Here is an 18,219-nt window from a genome sequence, read left to right on the forward strand (position 1 = left end):
CATGTTTAAGGAAAATTTTTTGCCAAATATACTATTCTAGGGTAAAAACGTTTTCTTTCTTCAGCACTTTAAATATCATGCTAATCACTCATGGCCTGTAAGGTTTCCACTGAGAAGTCTGCTGCCAAATGTATTGGCCCTCCATTGAATGTTATTTGTTTCTTTTCTCTTGCTGCTTTCAGCATCCTTTCTTTTATCCCTGACTTTTGGGAGTTTGATTATTAAATGTCTTGAGGTAGTCTTCTTTGTGTTAAATCTTCTTGGTGTTCTATAACCTTTTAGTACTTGAATATTGGTATATTTCTCTAGGTTTGGAAAGTTCCCTGTTATTTGCCCTTTGAATAAACTTTCCACTTTTATGTTTCTCTCTGCCTTCTCTTTAAGGCCAGTAACTCTTAGATTTGTCCTTTTGAGGCTATTTTCTAGATCTTCACTGTTTCTTATTTTTTTCTTTTGTCTCTTCTGACTATGTATTTTCAAATAGCCTGTCTTCGAACTCACTAATTCTTTCTTCTGCTTGATTAATTCTGCTATTAAGAGACTCTGACACATTCTTCAGGATGTCAATCGCATTCGTCAACTCCAGAATTTCTGCTTGATTCTTTTAAGTCATTCTAATGTCTTCTTTAAAGGTATCTGATAAATTCTGAATTCTCTCTTTGTGTTATTTGGAATTTCATTGACTTCACTCAAAACAGGTATTTGACCGGGTGTGGTAGCTCACATCTGTAATCCCAGCACTTTGGGAGGCAGAGGCTGGCAATCACCTGAGGTCAGGAGTTTGAGACCAGCCTAACCAACATGGTAAAACCCTGTCTCTACTAAAAATACAAAAGAAATTAGCTGGGTGTGGTGGCAGGCACCGTTAATCCCAGCTACTAGGGAGACTGAGGCAGGAGAAGCACTTGAACCTGGGAGGCGGAGGTTGCAGGGAGCCGAGATCATGCCATTGCACTCCAGCTTGGGTGACAGAGCGAGACTCTGTCTCAAAACAAACAAACAAAAAACAAAAAACAAAAAAGCACAAAAACACAACTATCGACCTCTCTGTTTGAAAGGTCACTTATCTCTGTCTCTCTAGGATGGGTCTTTGGTGACTTATTTAGTTCATTTGGTGAGGTCATGTTTTCCTGGATGGTACTGATGCTTGTGGATGTTTGTCAGTGTCTGGGCGTTGAAGAGTTAGGTATTTATTGTAGTCTTCGTAGTCTGGACTTTTGCATACCAGTCCTTTTGGGGAAAGCTTCCCAGATATTTGAAGGGATTTGAGTGTTGTGATCTGAGCTTTTGGTCACTACAGCCATATCTACATGAGGGAGCACCCCAGCCCCATCACGCACTAGTTCCTGTAGTCTTGAGAAGTACCACCTTGTTGGTCTTGGATAAGATTCCGAAGAATTATCCAGATGTCCCATGTAGAGACTCTTGTTCTCTTTCCTTACTTTCTCCCAAGCAAAAGGAGTCTCTCTCTGGCTATGCTGAGCTGCCTGGAGCTGGGGAAGGAGTGACACAAACACCCCTGTGGCCACCACCACTAGGACTGCACTGGGTCAGACCTGAAGCCAGAAAAGCACCTGGTCTTGCCCAAGGTCCGTTGTAACCACTACCTGGCTATGACCCATATTCACTCAAGGCCCTGGGGCTCTACAGTCAGCAGCTGGCAAAGTCAGTCAATGTTGTACCCTTCCTTTCAGGGTGGTGAGTTGCTCCAGGCCCCATGTGGTTCCGGAGACGCTGTCCAGGAGCCAGGGCCTAGAATTGGAAACCTTAGAAATCTACCTGGTGCTTCGTTCTACTGCAGCTAAGCCAGCATCCAAACCATAAGACAAAGTCCTTCCCACTCTTCCCTCCCCTTTCCACAGGCAAAGGAGTCTCTCCCCACGTCCATCACTACCACAGGCCCACAGGGAGTACTGCCAGGTTCCACTGATGTTCACTTAAGTCTTCAGGGCTCTTCAGTCAGCTTGTGGTGAATCCTGCCAAGCCTGGAACTCATGCTTCAGGGCAGTGGGCTCCCTTCTGGCCCAGGGTAGGTTCAGTAATGTCATCCAAGGGCTAAGGCCTGGAATCAAGGGCCCTGAAAGCCCACTTGATGGTCTTCCCCCCTATGGCTGAGTTACAAGATGAAGACGAAGTCCCCTTTATTCTTCCCTCACCTTTTCTCAATCAGAAGGAGTCTTTCCTCATGGCCACCACAACTGTGAACATGCTTGGTGTCGCCTGAAGCCAGCACGTCTCACAGTCTCACCCAAGGCCTAGGGCATGTATTACCTGGCTACCAACAAGCAATGAATCCTGCAGGGACTGGCTTGTTCCCTTCAAGGCAGCAGGTTCCCTTCTGGCCCAGGGTGTATCTAGAAATGTTGTCTGGGAGCTAGGGCTTGGAGTGAGGACCTCATGACTCTGCCCGGTTCTCTATTCTAAAATGGCAGAGCTGATAGTCAAGTTGCCAGACAAAGTCCTCTTTACTTATCCCTCTCCTCTCCTCAAGCAGAAGGAATCGGGGCTCTTTTGGAGCTGTGAGTTATGCTGCCTGGGATTGAGGGAGGGGTGGTGTAACACTCCCTTGTCTGCCCTGGCTGGCGTCTCAGTAGGTCATGTGCCCACCAAGTCCCCTAGCTCTGAGCCCAGCACAGCAGTAGAACTTGCCTAGGAGTTGCAATTTTTGTAGCCTAGACTGCCTGTCAAGGTAATTTAGGACCCCAAGGCACTTTAGCCCATGGAAGCGAGGCTTGCTGGAACTGAAATTACAGTCTATGGCATGAACAATTCCCCTCTGCCTATGGCTGGTGTCAGCAGAGTTCTGCCCAGTGTTGGCAGCACTATAGGCCATACAAAGTCCTACTAGGGTGGCTGTGCCCTCCCTCCCCTAAGTGTACACATTCTCTGTGCCACATGACACTGCCAGGGTATGAGGGAGGGGTGGCATCAGCAAGTGAAGACTATCTTTCTTACCCTCTGCATTGCCTCTTTCAGTGATATAAAGTTAAAACCAGGTATTGTGATTATTCACCTGATTTTCAGTGATTTTCTTGAAAGGTCATTTTTGTGTGTGTAGATAGCTGTTAAATTTGGTGTCTCTGTTGGGAGGTGGATGATTGGAAGGGGCTTCTATTTGGCCTCTTGTTCCACCTCCTCAGGCTAATTTTTATTTAATGACAAATAATGTTAAATATCTTTTCGAAGGCTTATTTATGTCTTTTGCTCTTTTTTGTTGACATTTTTCATTTTTAAATTATTGATTAGTAAGAGTTTATTAAAGAGTCTGGAAATGCATACAGTATGAAATATAGTAATATGCATTACCCTATTTTCTTCCAGATCATGGCTTGTTTTTCACTCTCTAAATGGTGACTTTTAATTAACAGAGGTTCTCAATTTAATTGTAAATTTTTTTCCTTAATGGTTAGGGCTTTGGTGTATCCTGTTTAAGAAAGGTTTACCTTTCCAAGGATTATAAAAATATTCTCCCATGTTTTCATCTAAAGGCTTTTATTTTTTAAATTTGATTATCTGATCCATTTTTATTTTTTCTTTGTATATAGTATAAAGTAGAATTCATTTTACTTCTCAGATGGATCAAAAAATAAGTGCCACTCATTTTAAAAGACAACTTTCTTCACTAAAGTTTACCTTTGTCAGGAATCAAATGACCATTTATGTGTGTGTCTTTCTCTGCACTCTTTGTTCTGTTCCATTGCTCTGTATGTGTAGGCTTGAGCTCAGGCCATGCTATCTTAACTACATTTGCTTTGCGGTAAATCTTGAAATCTGATAGTATAAATCATACAGAATTTTTTCTCCTTTCAGATTTTCTTGACCTTTTCATTTTCATATAAATGATTGCTTGTCAATTTACACACACACGCGCGCACATGCACATGTTGAGGTTCTGATCAAGTTAAATTGACGTTTACAAATCAATAAGGTGAATTTTGTCATTTTAAAATTAGCTCATCTGGTACATGAACATAGTATATGTCTCTCTTCATTTCTATTCCTTTGTTTAACTGATCTCAGTAATACTTTGTGGTTTTTCCATGCCTTACAGTAACAGAGTTATTTTCAGAAAATTGATTTTTTATATTATTTTAAATAGTATTGTTTTTCAAATTTTATTTTTCAGTTGATTGTTCCCAGAACACAGAAATACAATTTATTTTCATGTATTGACTCATAATCTAACAGTCATGTTCAATTTACATGTTCATTCTAATTGAGATTCTTTGGATTTTCTGCGTATATGATGATTGTCTTCATTTCTCCCACAGTAGACCTTTATATTTTTTTGTGCTCAGCTAAAATGTTGGTCAGTCCCTTGTTGATACACAATTCCTTTAAGGGTTTGACAGGCAAAGATTCAACTCTGGTTCACTGAAACAATTGGGCACTTTGTTGCCATATCTAACTGAATCCAGAGTATCACAATATTAGTGACAAAAGTTATACATGACTCAGACAAGGGTTTATACACATCAACCTAAAAATTTATGTTTATAGGAAAGCTCAAGATATTTATTTTCTGGCTTAGGTGTCCTAATTCCCGTATTAGCTAAAGTACTGCTTGTAAGGTTTGCATTTAGTCATAGATTTACTTGCCAATTTCCATTAAAAAAATTATATTTATCTTTTCTCATTCTACGGCTCTCTTCATGAAATGCAATACTAGCTACTTCCTCATCTCTGTGTTAATATTAATAAGAAGAAATCTATTTTTTCTAATACTTTCCACAGTGACGTAATCCATTACAGCCACTAATAGCCTTTCTTTATCTAGGCCAAAGAATTTGATTAATTTTGTACCTTAATATAATGATTATATTATGATAGTTTGGTAGCTTTTTATGCAAACTATCTTGAGTGCCCAGTTAGAGGAAATGTTTTGTAATGTGTATTATCAAAATTCAGATATCATTTTCACAGTAGACCTTGGCTCGGTTATGGTTTAAAAACAACTTGTGAAGAATTGTAAAGGGTTCCCCAGTTTGAATGCTAGCTTAGTTATTCTAAGATTACTTTCACATTGAGCTAAGGTTAAGATTAAGGACCATACTTGCTCTGTGTCTTGTTTAATATCAGTGTTTAGTAAGTACTTTTTGATAGGTTTGATGAAAGATGGCATCCCCGGAGCAGTTTTCTTTTTTTTGTTTTGTTTTGTTTTGTTTTGTTTTGTTGGTGCAAGAGAAAATGATGTCTTTCTGGTTTCCTATCCAAACTCTGGTACATTTGTTTTAATGCATTTAAAAAATATATAGAAATGCTGTTTTGGTTTCTGTAGCCTTGTAGTATAGTTTGAAGTCAGATGGCGTGATGCCTCCAGCTTTGTTCTTTTTGCTTAGAGTTGTCTTGGCTATGCGGGCTCTTTTTTGGTTTCATATAAAATTTAAAGTAGTTTTTTCTAATTCTGTGAAGTAAGTCAATGGTAGCTTGATGGGGATAGCATTGACTCGATCAATTACTTTGGGCAGTATGGCCATTTTCACAATATTGATTTCTCCTATCCATGAGCATGGAATGATTTTGCATTTGTTTCTGTCCTCTCATTTCCTTGAGCAGTGGTTTGTAGTTCTCCTTGAAGAGGTCTTTCACATCCCTTGTAAGTTGTATTCCTAGGTATTTTATTCTCTTTGTAGCAATTGTGAATGGGAGTTCACTCATGATTTGGCTCTCTGTTTGTCTATTATTGGAATATAGGAATGCTTGTGATTTTTGCACATTGATTTTATATCCTGAGAATTTGCTGAAGTTGCTTATCAGCTTAAGGAGATTTTGGGCTGAGACCATGGGGTTTTCTAAACATACAATCATGTAATTTGCTAACAGAGACAATTTGACTTCCTCTGTTCCTCTATGAATACCCTTTATTTGTTTCTCTTGCCTGATTGCCCTGGCCAGAACTTCCAATACTATGCTGAATAGGAGTGGTGAGAGAAGACATCCTTGTCTTGTGCCAGTTTTCAAAGGGAATGCTTCCAGCTTTTGCTCATTCAGTATGATATTGACTGTGGGTTTGTCATAAATGGCTCTTATTATTATGAGATATATTCCATCAATACCAAAACAGATATATAGACCGATGGAACAGAACAGAGGCCTCAGAAATAATGCCACACATCTTTGATCATCTGATCTTTGACAAACCTGACAAAAACAAGCAATGGGGAAAGGATTCCCTATTTAATAAATGATGTTGGGAAAACTGGCTAGCCATATGCAGAAAACTGAAAGAAAACCCTTCCTTACACCTTGTACAAAAATTAACTCAACATGGATTAAAGACAAATGTAAGACCTAAACCATAAAAACCCTAGAAGAAAACCTAGGCAATACCATTCAGGACATAGGCATGCACAAAGATTTCATGACTAAAACACCAAAAGCAATGGCAACAAAAGCCGAAACTGACAAATGGGATCTAATTAAACTAAAAAAATTCCATACAGCAAAAGAAACTATCGTCAGAGTGAACAGGCAACCTACATAATGGGAGAAATTTTTTGTAATGTATCCATCTGACAGAGGGCTAATATCCATAATCTACAAAGAACTTAAACAAATTTAAAAGAAAAAGCAAACAAACCCAGCAAAAAGTGGGTGAAGGATATGAACTCCTCAAGAGAAGACATTTATGCAGCCAAAAAAACCTATGAAAAGAAGCTCATCATCACTGATCATCAGAGAAATGCAAATCAAAACCACAATAAGATACCATCTCACGCCAGTTAGAATGTGATCATTAAAAAGTCAGGAAACAATAGATGCTGGAGAGGATCTGGAGAAATAGGAAGACTTTTACACTGTTGGTAGAAGTGTAAATTAGTTCAATCATTGTGGAAGACAGTGTGGCAATTCCTCAAAGATCCAGAACCAGAAATACCATCTGACCCAGCAATCCCATTACTAGCTATATAGCCAAAGGATTATAAATCATCCTACTACAAAGACACATGCACACGTGTGTTTATTGCAGCACTGTTCACAATAGCAAGGACTTGGAACCAACCCAAATGCCCATCAATGATAGACTGGATAAAGAAAATGTGGCACATATACACCATGGAATACTATGTAGCCATAAAAAAATGGATGAGTTCTTGTCCTTTGCAGGGACATTGATGAAGCTGGAAACCATCATTCTCAGTAAACTAACACAAGAACAGAAAACCAAACACTACATGTTCTCACTCATAAGTGGGAGTTGAACAATGAGAACACATGGACACAGGGAGGGGAACATCACACACTGGGGCCTTTTGAGGGATGGGGGGAGCAGGGAGGAATAACATTAGAAGAAATACCTAATGTAGATGACGGGTTGATGTGTGCAGCAAACCACCATGGCACGTGTATATACCTGTGTAACAAACCTGCACGTTCTCCACATGTATCCCAGAACTTAAAGTATAATAATAAAAAATATATAGAAATGCAATTTGAAGAAATACAATAATTTTCATGAAACATTTATTTTAAAAATATTCCCACAGCTGATTCTAATTTACAACCTTGATATTATAGAGATAAACAGTGTGCCTTCTTGGAAACATTCAAGCTTACTATACTCTTGCTTCTATTTGATTCATGAAGACATATAGACAATATATGATAAGCATAATAGCTACAACATTATAGAGTTATGCTTTGTACAAGTCATAATGATGACTAAATGGTGTTTGTTCAATTCACACTTAATAATTGATTTATAAATAGTTTTTTTCTTCTGGGTGAATAAAAGCCATACATATTTTTATTGTCAAAGTTTGTTCCTTCATATAGGTATATGCCCATGAAGGGAAGGAATAATTGTTATGAATAATATCATTGTATAGAGAATCAAAATTAGTTCTATGTTACTTTTGTTTTAGCGAAATGACCAAGTTATGTAATATCCAACTGCCTGTTGCTCATTCTAAGAGTAGGCATAGGGGATGGGCATGCAACTGCTGGCGTGAGTAACTAAGAGCCAAGCTCCCTTTGAGTTAGTTGTCTGTGCATTTTAGTTCCTTTATCTGAGGACCAAGAGAACCTACCAGAGGGAAGATGCCGAGCTCACATTGGGCCAGATCTACCAGATGCTTTTTGAAAATAAATATAAACCATAACTATGTTTTTTGATAAATAAGAAAATATTGTTGCAAATGGATATTAAACGATTGCCCTTAAAATACTTTAAGGTAAAGTTGAAATGTATTAGTGTGCTCCGTGAATAAATATATCTTACCTAAAATTGATCTGTTAGTTTAGAAAGTAATTTATGATACTTTAAATGTTCTTAGAGAAGGTAGCTAACTTATACCATTTAAAAGCAACTAATATAGGCTTTCACTGTGTAATTTCACTGCCTATAATTTAACATCTTCTGCCATCTAAAGCATCAAGTACCAGGAGGTCCTCATTAATAGCACAAAGCCATGTATATTCTCTCTACCTCATCAAAATAAATCAATATGTTTTGTTAGAATAATGCAGCTATCACTACTAGTCACATTTGTATGAATATTACAATTATAAATACTTAAGACTTATTAACATAATTTAAAATAGTCTTAATATTAAAACGTACAATGCAAATGAGGACATTGTTTAAACTCTAAATATTTGTTTAACTGTAAATTTGTTAATATCGTATCTCATTGAAATTACAATGAGATAAATGAAGGTTAGGCCTGATTTAAACTCTTTGAGAACGTTGGTTTCATATTAGTGAGACATCCACCCTACTGCCTGCAAACTTCTATTTCCCTGCCCCAACTTACTATTGTCTACCACACTGCAGCATATCCACCATTCGCTTCATGTAAATATAAAGTTGTATTCCTTCCAGGTTCCATGGTAGCAGGCTTGTATGTCAATGATGTTTGAATGTAGCATATGTTCTTTGTTCAGATGCTTTTTTAGCACAACTACTATGTATCTACGCACAAACAAACCAAGATACAATGGCTATCTTCAAGTGGAGAGTGGGAAGATAGACAAGAACATGAGCTGTGTAACTGTCCTCTGGTGTGTGTTCCAGTGGAGAGAGGAGCTGGGTACACTGTGGGAAGACAGAGAGCCATGAACAACTCTGCCCAGGGGTGGGGACTCAGGGGACAGTTTATAAAAGAGGAAAATGCATGAGCTTGCAGGACCAGTAGGAATCCTACATGGAAAGATCTGTGTGAACTTGTGATATGGAGAAGGGCCTAGGGATGAGTCATAGCGTAGAAGAGTATTTCAAGCTGAGGAAACAGCATGCAGTTTTCATACCTTTTCACACTCTTTAGAATATGATCCTACCTATGACATGAGTTAGCATCTCAAGTGTTTCAGCAGGTTTTGACAGGTTTCAGGAGGTAATAATAACTGTTTACAATAAAACTAATGGATTAATCGCTTTTATAGCGTGCTAATTTTCTACATCCATTTTATCAAGAGTGACATGTCATGAAAATTGTGTTTTATTTTAGCTTGAAGGCATTCACTGGGTTGCAGACGCCATTGGGAACGTTCCCAACACCAGAATTACTCTAACATCTCCTATTGAATTGGAGACATTTCTAAATTTGAAGAGCTAAAGTTGTATTCTGACAGAAGAATAATTCCAATGCCTTTGAGCTATGACATGTGCCACCCAGGAATATTAAGCCAATGGAATGCAAGGTAAGTTCTATGGGATAAAGACAGAGGTTTGGAGATCTGACAAAACTGGGCTTGGATATTTGGTCTGTTATGCAGCTTGAAAGGCAGAGCAGGCCGGGCGTGGTGGCCCACGCCTGTAATCCCAGAACTTTGGGAGGCCGAGGCAGGGGGATCACGAGGTCAGGAGATCAAGACCATCCTGGCTAACACGGTGAAACTTCGTCTCTACTAAAAATATAACAAAAATTAGCCGGGCGTGGTGGCGGGCGCCTGTAGTCCCAGCTACTCGGGAGGCTGAGGCGGGAGAATAGCGTGAATCTGGGAGGCAGAGCTTGCTGTGAGCTGAGATCACGCCACTGAACTCCAGCCTGGGCGACAGAGCGAGACTCTGCCTCAGAAAAAAAAGAAAGGAAAGCAGAGCAAATGCCACTTATATTTTAATAATTTTATCTGTCATCCTTGCATGGGATTATATAGGAAACTAAATAAATAAATTGTAATAAAAATGCAAAGAATAGTTACCTCAAGCCATTTTAAAAGTGAACATTATTATTTTTATTTTTTATTTTTGAGACAGGGTCTCGCTCCTTCACCCAGGCTGGAGTGTGGTGGCACAATCTTGGCTCACTGCAACCTCTGCCTCCCGGGCTCAAGCAATTCTCCCACCGCAGCCTCCCAAGTAGCTGGGACCACAGGTGTGTGCCACCATGCCTGGCTAATATTTTGTATTTTTTTTTTTTTTTTTTTTTTTTTAGAGATAAGGTTTCACTGTGTTGCTCAGGCTGGTCTCAAAATCTTGGGCTTAAACAATCCTCCCACCTCAGCATCTCGAAGTGCTGGGATTGCAGGCGTGAGCCACTGCACCCAGCTAACATGCACACATTATTTTAAAAGTGAATTGTAATTTAAAAGAATGCTTTCTATTTTCAAAACTTTCTTATTCAAATTTAAGTTTTCATGGCAAAACGCATGTGGGTTAAGGTTAAGTAGAAACTATGTTTTTAAATTCATATATATGAAATAATCTGAATTTAGTTAAAATATACACATACATGCATTAAAGAAGAGTAGATATAAATATATCAATGTGCCAAGTGATTTTCTACAGTATGGCATTAGTGTTGAATTTTATTTTCTTTAGAGATATATCTATGAGGAATATTTTAAAATTCTATTTTGATCAGGAAAAAAAAAGAATATTTGAAAAGCAAAATCAGGATACATTGCAAGTTCCCAGTAGTAAAGCCTCTTCAAATGATGTCAGCCACATTCTAAACATAAAAACAGAAACAACCTACCAGTCATATGTGTAACTGATTGTAACTCTGTGACCACAGTGCCTCTGCCCACACCATCTACTCTTGTGCCCCAAAGAAAGTAAACACAATCAACCAGAGGCAAAATGTCAGAGAGTTTGTCTTTGCCCCCAGTGAATCTGTCAGAACAGGGGAAGATGTATTAACTGGATTACAGTTTCGTTGAACAAATCATTTTCGTTTCCAGCAGACGATTTCTAAGACAGGCAGGAAGGAGAGAGAGACGAGACAGAGAAGAGAGAGAGATTTGAGGAGAAAAGGAGTCTGGTAAACTAAGTAACACTTAGTGTAATGCAATAACATTGATAACAAATGACTGTCAGATAGTAAGCTGTGTGTTTTGTATACATTGCAACAATGACAAGTGTATGTATTTCTGCTTTTATGGGTAAAGAAACTGAAGCTCAGAAGGATTGAGATACTATTAAACTTTCACAGTGAAGGAAGGTATAGCCTTAAGATACAATACTTTCAGTGTGCCCCATACTGGGAACTGAGACCTTCCAGTTCTGTCTCCTGAGAGGATAACCTGTCCGCTGTTACTGATGGCTTGGTCCCTGAGAGCTCCCAGATTGGACAAGCTTCTTTTGCTCTAACAGGGCCTGTCAAATAGGAGCTTCCTCCCCTAGTCTTTCCTTCCCAGCTCACAACCCTGCTTTGCCTTCTATATTCTCTTCCTAATTTTTGTTTCTCCTTCTTTATGTTTCTAAACTCTCTGATGTGAAAGGTATGCTTTCCAGCACATTTCATGACGTTTCGTTTAATATTTGATTCCCTATCACTTCCAGAGTCCTGTTCCACCTTCCCTGTATGTCCCCCAACCTACTCCAATAGTTCTTCTGATTTCATAGAATACAGTCTTTGACAAAATAGGCATTATTTTGCCATGAGTTGCATTGTCTTTGCCAGAAGATACTACAGATATGTAACTTTAGGTGTTCTCCAAAGGCCCTAAAATCTCTCTTCTTTGTCGAAACAAATACATCCAACTAAATGGATGAGGCCAAACGTTCTGCCATTTTATTCCTTTTTATTAAGAAGTAGATTATTAAAATTGTGCTCCCTGAGCCTTGGGGTTCTGTGATCTGCTGAGAAAGTCTAGAACAGTTAGAGAAAGCATGACATGTTGGGTTGCTCCACAATTCCTTCCTCAGATAAAGAGAGGATATTGTGGTATTGGAGGTAAGTGAGGGGGTTAGTGACTATTTATTCCTGTATACAGTGGCCTTTATACGTCTCTCAATTAAAAATAGCAGGTGCTATTCATGTGGACTCATACAATACCTGGACTATAATTGAAACTATCTTTATAAAATTATTACAGCAAGACAAATCTGACACAGTTGACTCCATCTTGCTTCTAACCTCTAAACTGTCTTTGGTCATTTCTGGGTGTAGACCAAGTTGACTTTGGGAGAAATGTAGTATATAGTTTAACCTTAAAGCAAGGATAAAAATAGCCCTTCCCAAACCAAACCACCTTTGCAAAACCAGTGTAACACCATGATGTGGTTTGGCTGTGTCCCCACCCAAATCTCATCTTGAGTTGTAACTTCCACAACTCCTATGTGCCATGGGAAGAACCTGGTGGGAGGTAACTGAATCATGGGGGCAGGTCTTTCTCGTACTGTTCTCGTGATACTGAATCAGTCTCATGAAATCTACTGGTTTTAAAAACAGGAGTTTCCCTGCACAAGCTCTCTCTCTTTGCCTGCTGCCATCCACATAAGATGTGACTTGCTCCTCCTTGCCTTCTGCCATGATTGTGAGGCCGCTCCTAGCCATGTGGAACTGTAAGTCCATTAAACCTCTTTCTTTTGTAGATTGCCCAGTCTCTGGTATGTCTTTATCAGCAACATGAAAATGGACTAATACACACCACAATGTTAGGATGATGAGAGGGGCCTAAATTCTGATAAGATGTAGGTATAGTTTCTATAATACCTTACTGCTCAGGAGTCATGTGGTCAAATGTCATAAGATTTGTGTCTTCCCCAATTACTCCTATAAATAACATCACTATTATAGAACCTAAGATTGGATTTTTGAGATATTTTTCAGGTTGACTGCACCCAGACTCTTGACTCATGACTCAACTGATCCTGTGGTCCCACCCAGAGGTGGACTTAGTGCACAAGGACTGTTTTCCACACTCCTATGATTTCATCTGTAACCAATCAATATTCTCCATTCCCTAGTCCCCTGTTCACAAACTTCCTGGAAAAATCCTAGCCTTTGAGCCTTTGAGATTGATTTGAGGCCAGTCTCACATCAGTTAAACTATTTCTCTACTGCAATGCCATGGTCTCAGTCAATTGATTTTGTGCAGCAGGCAGAAAGAACCCATCAGGTGATGTTATAAACATGTCACAGAAAGAGAGTTATGTATTAAAAATGACTCAGCAAATGCTTTCTTACCTAAGTAAAATGTGCCTGTTCTGATTATCAATTAAAAGCAGAGCATGCAATGTTGAGCATGATTGAAAATATTACTATCACATCCAACTTCTAATACTGGGTTTAATCATCAGTTGAAGCTGCCCAAAACAACTGTGTCTTGCACAGGTGAATTTAAATGCTACTTCCTTATAGAAATGTTTTGTACTGGGGTTATTTCCATCCAAGAATAAATGAATCTAACAGATTTTCTACATCGTTAGGAATCTAAAAGACACAGCTCTTTCTTTATGCCACTACTACAGAGATAACCCTAATCTCATCTGCATTAAAACATGGGCTGTGATTTTAGAGCTATTCCTAAGAGAAAATGGTAAATATAACAATAATTTTTATTTTTAATTCACAGTGAACTTTCTCACTCAAAAATGCAAGCATTTTCCAAAAGTTTAAGTGGATTGTAACCATTTTTAGAAATATACTAAATATTATTCTTATATTCTTTCTAAGCAAATTCTTTCTCAGTTTGCTTCTTCACAGTTGTATTAATCCATTTTCACACTGCTGTAAAGACATAACCAAGACTGGGAAGAAAAATAGGTTTAATGAACTCACAGTTTCACATGGCTGGGGAGGCCTCACAATCATGGCGCAAGTGAAAGGCACTTGTTACTTGGTGGCAGCAAGACAGAATAAGAGCCAAGCAAGAGGGATTTCCCCTTATAAAACCATCAGATTTCATGAAACTTACTCACTACCATGAGAACAGTATGAGGGAAACTGTTCCTACGATTCAAATTATCTCCCACTGGGTCCCTCCCACAACACATGGGAATTATGGGAACTAAAATTCAAGATGAGATTTGGGTGAAGACACAGCCAACTCATATTATTCCACCCTGGTCCCTCCCAAATCTCATGTTCTCACATTTCAAAATGAATCATGCCTTCCCAATAGTCCCCCAAAGTCTTAACTTATTTCAGCATTAACTCAAAAATCCACAGTCCAAAGTCGCATCTGAGACAAGGCAAGTCCCTTTCACCTATAAGCCTGTAAAATCAAAAGCAAGTTATTCACTTCCTAGATACAATGGGTGTACAGGCATTGGGTAATACAGCTGTTCCAAATGGGAGAAATTGGCCAAAACAAAGGGGCTACCAGCCCCATGCAGGTCCAAAATCTAGTGGGGCAGCCAAATCTTAAAGATTCAAAATAATCTCCTTTGATTCCGTGTCTCACATCCAGGTCATGCTGATGCAAGAGGTGGGTTCTTATGGTCTTGGACAGCTCCACTCCTGTGGCTTTGCAGAGTACAGCTCCCCTCCAGGGTGTGCTCACAGGCTGGCATTGAGTGTTTATGGCTTTTCCAGATGCATGGTGCAAGCTGTGGGTAGATCTACCATTCTGGGGTCTGGAGGATGCTGTCCCTATTCTCACAGTTCCACCAGTAGGGACTCTGTGTGAGGGCTCCAACCCCACATTTTCCTTTCCCCACTGCCCTAGTTCTCCATGAGGGCCCCACACCTGCAGCAAACTTCTGTCTGGGCATCTGGACATTTCCATACATCCTCTGAAATCTAGGCAGTGGTTCTCAAATCCCAGTTCTTCTGTGCACTCACAGGCTCAACACCACGTGGAAGCTGTCAAGACTTGGGGCTTGCACCCTCTGAAGCCATGGCTTGAGTCCTGTGTTGACCCCTTTCAGCCACAGCTGGAGTGGCTAGGAGGCAGGGCACCAAGTCACTAGGCTGCACACAGCACGAGGACCCTGGGCTCAGCCCACAAGACCATTTTCCTCCTAGGCCTCTGGGCCTGTGATGGGAGGGGCTGCCATGAAAACAGCCCAAATGTCAAGTTCCTCATCTCCATCTGAGTCCATCTCAGCCTGTACTTTATTGTCTATATCACTATCAGCATTTTGGGCAAAACCATTCAACAAGTCTCTAGGAAGTACCAAACTTTCTGACATTTTTCTGTCTTCTTCCGAACCCTCCAAACTGTACCAACCTCTGCCTGTTACTCAGTTCCAAAGTTGCTTCCACATTTTTGGGTATTTTTCCAGCAGATACTCACTCTACTGGTTTACTGTATTAGTTATTAGTTTACCGTATTAGTTTATTTTCATGCTGTGAATAAAGACATATGAGCCAAGCAAGAGGGGTTTCCCCTTATAAAACCATCAGATCTTGTGAGACTTATTCACTACCATGAGAACTTATGGGGAAAATCAATTCCCATGGTTCAATTATCTCCCACTGGGTCCCTCCCACAACACTTGGGAATTATGGGAGCTACAATTCAAGATGAGATTTGGGTGGCGACACAGCCAAACCATAGCAACAGTCTTTCTTATAACCTGTGGATAGCACATATTAGTGATTACTTATTGAGCTAGTGTGTTCAAAACAGAGATTAATTCTGTACAAGCGCCTTTTGTTTTCATATATCACCAATCTTTTTAGTGAAATAATTATTCACTGATTGAAATGCATAGACACATAGCTGAAACCTGACGAGGTAGTCTGAAATGTGCCTTATATATATACCTGCCTAGAAAACAAAACAACACAAATAAAAAAATACATACACTCATACAAGTAAGTTCCTCAAACAAACAGTGAGAGAATTGGTTTTATAAAAACGAATGAAGGCCAGGTGCAGTAGCTCACACCTGTAATCCCAACACTTTGGGAAGCCATTGCAGGTAGATCACTTGAGCCCAGGAGTTTGAGGTCAGTTTGGGCAACATGGAGAAAACCTGTCTCTATTATTTAAAAATATATTCATTTAAAAAAACCTAATGGAAAGTAATTTATCCTGAAAACATCACAATGAAATGTGATTTGATTAAGCTGTACAGCACACATTGGTCCTGTGTGTACAGCACACAGCCATTGACTCCAACCCTTTCTCCCTGACTCATTGGTGTCTGAAGCACTTAGAAAAACTATTCTGAATTCCCAAGGCTTTCACTGAACAAAAATAAATATGCCAAGATGATACAGAATTTTGAAGACAAATTATTTAGGAATGCTGCACAACTAAAGAATCCTGTCTCTTATTGGACTTAGAGTAGAACTTTTTAATTGTTAAATATTGTTATTTTGCTTGAAAATTGTTACATTTTAATATTTTCATTTCAGGGAAGTCACAGCAAGTGTAACTTTAACATAAGGACATTGGTAATTCAGCAGCAAATAGGTTTGCTATTCCCTATAGAAGAATATGCAATGCTCACACTATTTCAACTCCTGTTTTTCATTATCTGTTTTCCTCTTTAACTAATGGCACACACTTAGTGGAATCATAAAGTTTCAGGAAGGACAGGTACCTTAATGTTTATCTGGTCAAAATATCTACCCAATGTTTGAATTACCCTTACAAAGCAACACATTCTATGTTGGAACTGCTGAGATGTTTTAAAAAAAGTTCTTGGCCAGCCACGGTAATCCCAGCACTTTGGGAGGCCGAGGCAGGTGGATCACCTGAAGTCAGGAGTTTGAGACCAGCCTGGTCAATATGGTGAAACCCCGTCTCAACTAAAAATACAAAAATTAGCTGGGTGTGGTGGTGCATGCCTGTAATTCCAGCTACTCTGGGCGCCAAGGCAGGAGAATCACTTGAACCCAGGGGCAGAGGTTGCAGTGGGCCGAGATTGTGCCACTACACTCCAGCCTGGGCCACAGAATGAGATTCCATCTCAAAAACAAACAAAAAAAAATTAGCTAGGCTTGGTGGCACACACCTGAAATCTCAGCTACTCAGGAGGCTGAGGCAGGAGAGTCATTTGAACCCAGGAGGCAGAGGTTGCAGTGAGTCGAGATCATGCCACTGCACTCCAGCCTGGGTAACAGAGTGAGACTCCATCACAAAAAAAAAAAAAAAAAATCTTAAAACATTTACTGTTTTCTAACCATGTGCTACAGACACTTATCTAAGTGCCATGCTAACAATATCTCATGTCTTCCTTATTAGAACACCATGAAGTAGATGTCATTATCCTCGTTTTACAGAGGAGGAAAATGCAAACCTTGGGAGGCCAACTCACTTGTCCACAGATGTGTAACTAATAAGGAAAACACTCAAGATATAAATTCAAGTAGCAGCTCGAAAATCTTTGCCTTTACCACTATGTCATAATTTGTCCAAACCAAACCAAACCAAACAAAACACCAGTCCTCCTGATTATTAATTCCTCCTCCATATGAAAGACTTCTAAATATTTGAAGATAGTTTGCATGCCTCACTCTACCTCAATTCCGTTTTTGGAGTAAGCAGAGTTGAAATACATATATTAAAAAAACAAAGATTGAGTCTGCTTTCCCTCAAGAAAAGAAATGCTGTTTTTGTCTACTGTCATTACACTCTGTGGTTCACCACCTCTCTCTCCCGGCTGCATGAGCTCTGATTTGGCCACATCTCTGTTATTGTGCAGTGCTTAGAAGGAAACACACACTGTAGATATGGTCTGACTAAGGCAGGGTAGAGCAGACCTAGTACTGTTTCTGTTCTAGAGATCATTTTTCTGTGACCGCAGCCACAAAAATGCCAGCCCAGACCAGAACTCGGTGAAGCTCATTGGCCTTCAGGGAACATCTGCCTTTGTTGTCACCACGTTAATCAGGACTCACAGCAGAATATCTAGGAGGGGCAGAGTGTGGTCGGAAAAATATTCCACATGATTCTTTTACACCTTAGGTACGAAGAGATTTTACTTGTAAGTATTCTACATCAAGATGATCCAGCCTGTGCAAACCCTGTCACCACCAGGAATAGTCACTGAATCACTAGAGCTTTTAAAGGAAATCTGTATGAATGGAAGCAGTAGCTTCACTTTTCTTTACTTATAACGATACGGGAGGGGATAGGGAAGTGCTGGGTAGA

The 18,219-nt window shown here is 39.5% G+C and overlaps 1 long non-coding RNA gene across 1 annotated transcript in view; it reads left to right on the forward strand.

Annotated features, from left to right (window-relative positions):
• The window catches only part of LOC139356840 (uncharacterized), a 72,119-nt gene that overhangs the window by 35,945 nt on the left and 17,955 nt on the right, over positions 1 to 18,219 (forward strand). Inside the window, exon 2 of the long non-coding RNA XR_011609292.1 lies at positions 9,450 to 9,642. This is a non-coding gene — a long non-coding RNA (uncharacterized lncRNA). The remainder of the gene's footprint in view (positions 1 to 9,449; positions 9,643 to 18,219) is intronic.

Source organism: Macaca nemestrina, chromosome 10 (genome assembly GCF_043159975.1).
Source record: "Macaca nemestrina isolate mMacNem1 chromosome 10, mMacNem.hap1, whole genome shotgun sequence".
NCBI lineage: Eukaryota > Metazoa > Chordata > Mammalia > Primates > Cercopithecidae > Macaca > Macaca nemestrina.